Source organism: Takifugu rubripes, chromosome 21 (genome assembly GCF_901000725.2).
Source record: "Takifugu rubripes chromosome 21, fTakRub1.2, whole genome shotgun sequence".
NCBI classification, from domain to species: Eukaryota; Metazoa; Chordata; class Actinopteri; order Tetraodontiformes; family Tetraodontidae; genus Takifugu; species Takifugu rubripes.
In genome coordinates this window covers 6,732,794-6,738,237 of record NC_042305.1, presented here as the reverse complement: position 1 = coordinate 6,738,237, position 5,444 = coordinate 6,732,794, and positions in this window count along the sequence as shown.

Here is a 5,444-nt window from a genome sequence, read left to right as displayed (position 1 = left end):
TAACAAACAGCTGTCTTTTGGGGGATCTTCAAGCGGCTGTCCGTCATGACTAGCAGATCAAATTTGATCTTGATGGCTGAGCTGGTGCTCATGTTTTGCCATTTTTAATCTATCCAAATAACATATGAGCTCATCAGCTACCTTATAAGCAAGAATTGTTGTCTGCATCAGACCAGAAACTGCTGCTCTAGTATCATTACTATAAACTAAATGAATGAGGCTTTACGGGTTAAGCTGGTTTATGGACTATGACAATGACTCTGAATTTGGTCCTGACATTCACCAAGAAGCTTCCCTTTGGAAAGATGTGCAGCTGCACAAAAACTGAAGTTTGCAGCAGTTCCGGACTGTAAAATGTAAGTTCTTCTAAAGGGATTCAGCAGTTTATCTGTGAGTGATGTGCATTCACATTCTTTTCAATTTCCTGCAGATAATTAAGTTCAAGACCTTTTTGAATAAACATTTTTCTAATCTGTGCTCTCTGGAACAAGCCAGTAAGTTCGTGTTAATCAAGTCCTGTGTTAAGAGTGGAGGAATAACAAATAGGGACGTGAAAGCCCCCAACCTCTGGATCAGGAGGTTCCTCTGGTAGCGGAACCCTGGCTTTAGTGCGACATATGTTTTTTCCTAATGAAAGGTCACAGTTGCGAGGCTGCTGTCAGCTGCATCCAGCAGCGGCAAGTCTTCACTCATTTTCCACACAAAATCTGCCAGAACAGCCAGAAAAGTCCAGGAACCTGCATTTGTGTAACAGTCCTGATTTATACCCGGCTGATTCTGCAGCATGGAACCAGAACAAGCATCATTTGGGCCCATTCTGAATCAGAAGTTGCAGATTTCTCACAAAACCAAATGTCTCTGTGGACATTTGCATCAGCAACAAATGTTCTGATGTTCTACTTTCACAAGACATCATCGATGCTCGTTCCAGCTGTCCATGTGAAGAGGGTCACATGTCACAGGCACAAGACTGAACCTCACACCCATGGAAATGAGCAACAACCACCAATGCTAAATTCTTCTGGTCAGGGAACATCAACAGGTCCAGATCACCTTGACATCTTTGCATCTACGTGTCATATACACCAACTCCCATCCCAGCTAGGCTTTTAGACAGGAAAGGAAGACAGGGGGACAAAGGGGGACAGGGGACATGAGACAGGGCAGAGATGGCGAGAGCCAGGAGAAGGCCAGGAGCCCCAAAATATTACTAACAGCAAAAAAACTGAGGATGCAGCAGACTTCGGGGGGGGGATGCGCAGGAAGAGAAAATAGAAATAATGGAGACATGAAGAGAGGAAGAATATAGAGGAGGTTTTGTGTGTGGCTGCAGCATCAGTTCAAAACAAAGGTGACAGAGCATGAATAAGATTTTCTTTAATCATTTAAATTAAGTGTGTTGTGTAGAATAAGGATCTAAAACAATTACAGAGGAAAAGAAGTTAAAGTAAGTAATGTTATTTTTTGTTTAGAGATGAATGTTCTTCAGAACTTTGGTGTATTTTAATCCCCTTCTGAATTCCATTTTCATAATTAAACATTAAAGTTTTAGAGAAAATGAATCTCTGCTTTACATTAAAACTGATAATCCTTCCCAGCAGTGATAAGACTGTATTTCTCCTTTTTGCCCTGGTGACCCCTCCGATAAAGGTCTGTCTGTGGTTCGCCAGCATTGAAACGTCACTTAGTTCAGATCCACAGCTATTGAGACCAACATTTTTTTTCCACATGACCCGATCACTCCTGTCACATTGCCATCGACTCCTTGCCATCTGGCTTCTTGGTGCGACATAAATAATTGCATAAAATTTTTTTCCCCTTATTTGTTTACTTGATCTAAACTGACCTCGGAGAGTACATGCAGAGCATATATCCATTTATAAACACTGCCTCATTATTTTGGCAATCTACCCAAGATTTGATATATTATTCTGTTCTGCTATTTTGGCCTCTTCCTTCCATCTGAATGAATAAGATAGATTTCCTTCTCCCAGCTGTGTTGAATGTGCTAAAACACACCTGCAGAACACAGATTTACTGAGTAAAACCACACTGAGCAAGCAACGATACGATGCCTCACGTTTATTTTTCGTGGTGATGGAGGGAGGGCTTTAAAATGCTGCCAGAAAAGAGAGAGCATCAGAAATGATATGGTTGTGTGTCATTTTGTCAACACAAATGTCCCCAAACAGTCCGACATTTGTGTCAGACACCTTTAAAGTACACATAGAAAAAGTCCTTCTGGGGATTTAAACATACTGTACATCCAGTTCATATGACAGCTCTTCTCCTGATCGATGCTCTGCAGACCTTTAATCAAATATGCTTTAATGCAAGTAGGAAATGTGCCAAACGAATAGAAGGTTTCTGTTGGGAGTGGATGTTATAAGAGGGGGTCGCACAGGCGGGAACTAACAAGGTCAGCCCATCATTTTGCGCTTCAACCATTTTATCAGCACAGAATTAAAAAGCCAGTTTAGCTTCTCTGTCACACTACAGTCAGTCCAGTTAGCAACATGCAGAACTCTGGACATTAGTGTGATTGAAAATGTCTTCATTAATGATGCATCATGTTTAGTTTACAAATCTCGTCACACTTCTGCAGCGACAGCAGACCCCCCGACAGCCTTGCACCAAAGTAACAGTCAATAAAATAATGATGGTTGTTAATCACACCTCACAGCAGCTCCCTTTGAACTCATATTGATTTTAAAACCCTCATGTTGAACCAAGACCCTGAGAATTGGTGACCAGCCGAGACCAGAGAACCTGACCTGTATGTCATCACCAGCTCTCTCTGTAAGGAGTTGCTGCAGCCGATTGTGCTGAGACTGACAGAAGCCCCGAATGATCCAACTAGAGTTGAGCGAGCCAGCCACCCCTCAATCTCTCCCTCCCCCATGCGCCCCCCCTCTCTTTCTCCTTCCCTCCATTCCTCCCTCTATCCCTCTGTCACAGTTCCATTCCCCAGTTCCCTGTCCCTCTGCCTCAGTAATCTTCCACTCTCCTTGCCTCTGCTCCACTCTACCTGCCAGCCACTCCCACCCCATCAGCTCAACTCCACTCACCTGCAAGCACAGCTGCAGCTTATTCCAAATCAGCCCTGCTAGCCTTGTCCCTGACCACGACTTCTGCCTCAGCGTTTCCGGTTCCTGTCTGCTCACCTGGTCCTGACTTCTCCGCCTGGTCCCGACTTCGCTGCTGCTCATCCCCAGTCTGCTCTGCTGCATCGTTGGCCTCATTTCCTGTAAGCCCCTCTCTGTCACTCCTGCCTGCTGTAAATGGAACTGTATGGTTCCTAGGGTTCATGTCCTCTCCCTCGGTTCCGTATTCTGGCTCAGCTCAACCCAATCCCTGAGCCTGAAACCCATAGACTTTGTGTGGGCCCCGAGCCTGAAGAACAGACTGTTTCCTTGTCTGCCTGAGTTCCTGTTTGCCCGTGTACTAATAAAGGTCATTACCAATAGTCCCAGCTTTGCAGAGTGCTGCTTTTGGGTTCTGATCACACCCTCCCTCCATGCCTCCCTCCCTCCACTCCACCATCTCCTTCTGAGAGGATGGAAGCACAGAGCCCATTATAGATGCTGAGAAGAGCTGTTCAATCACACAAAGATACGTGTTCATCTGCAGGGTGGAGATGAGAGACGACAGGACAAATATGCACCAACGCTGACATGAACAACCTGAAAAATGCTACAATCAGCCTCCAGCAGACAAAGACTGGAGAGACTAAAGAGACATCACCTCACTTCACCTTCAACAGCATTGCTGCCTTAAACATCTGATATAATAACTAGGGTGGAAGGGAGAGAGGGGGAGATAGAGGGAGGAAGAGAGGGGCAAAGAGGTGGGGAGAGGGGAGAGGAAACGATGATAACAGAAAAAAACAGGAGCTGTGTCTACTCCCTCCTCCTGCTGTAACATGTCATCTATTAATTGTTAATTAATTGTTAGCTGGCTTATATGAAGACATTCTCATTCTGATCTTTTTGAGCAATTCAGTGTTTTTCTAATGTTAATGCAAGGGTGTGTGTGTGTGTGTTGGGGGATGTAAGAGAGCATCGTATTCACATATGTGCTGCTGATGCAATGAGTTCATGATCCTAAATTTGGTAACTTGCCGAATTTGTCCTCTTTTTTTTAAAGCGCTGATGAGCAGCTGTTCAGGTTCAGATAATGTCTATCAGGCATCTAGAAACTGTGCCCAAAGTCTTCAAAAGCTTATAGAAAAACATTATGTGCACATCCAGATCAATTAGGGTTCTGAGCACCAGTGATTAAAGATGGTCCCCATTCTGTAACTGCTGTGTTGGTCCTGGACTAGGATGAAGCCTGAAGAATCCAGTGTGACCGTCATCTCCAGCAGCCTGGAGCAGAGCTGGAGCTAAAGAGGCACACAGACAGCCCAAAGCTATTTCTGCTGTGTGTGGTGGTCACTATTGATGTGTAATAATTAGACTGTTCAGGACAGATTGGACCGATGACATGCTTTTAACAAGGCTGAAGATCCTGAGGACTTCACATTCATCAGTAAGAAATTGAATTTACTCCTCAACAGAAAATCGTTGCCAAAGATGGATATTTTCATTTTGGAGCTCCAAAAAAGTCAAAGTCTAGCTGAAGTGCAGGTTTATTCAGGAAGAACTATGAAGCTAAAAAAAGGTTCTTCAAGGAGTTTTGGTAACTTCGTTAAGGTTGATAACTTAGTTCAGAAGAACCTGAACGGCGCAGTAGACAGAACTGAGTTCTTCTTGTTATGGGAATATCTGTGTTAGGACTATGTTCCAGTCGGGGACCAGGGTCCCCAACATTACCTCCCCTTCAACGGGCGCCCCTAGGCACCCTACCAGGCTTGTCCAGTTGGACGTGGTAGAAGTCGCGGAGGAGGCTGTTGTCCAGGATGCAATGGCGGGGGACCCACAATCGCGCCTCCTGGCCGTATCCCTCCCAGTCGACCAGGAACTGATATAATAACTAGGTTGGCGGATGTCCACGATGCTTCGGACCATGTAGGCAGGCCCCCCAACAAAAATATGGGGAGAAGGTGGGGGCTCAGATAGAGGGACCAGATCCGACTCAGCAACTGGCTTGACCTTGGACACGTTGAACGTTGGGTGTACCTTGAATGCTGGGGGGAGCTTCAGGCAGACGGCTGCAGGGTTCACCACCCGCTCTACCTCGAAGGGGCCAACAAAGTGCGGAGCCAGCTTCTGAGATTCCACCTGAAGCGGGAGGTCCTTTGCCAGACCTTCTGGAGACCGATGTGAGCTGGAGTCCGGAGCCTGCCATTGTGAGCACTGGGAATCCCGCAGGAGTGCAGCGTGGACCTGCCTCCACATCCTCCTGCACCGGCGTATGTTGGCCTGTACCAAGGGCACTGCCACCTCGTCTTCCACTTCAGGCCAGTGGCTTTAACCTCTCACCTGATGAAGACCATGGAGAGG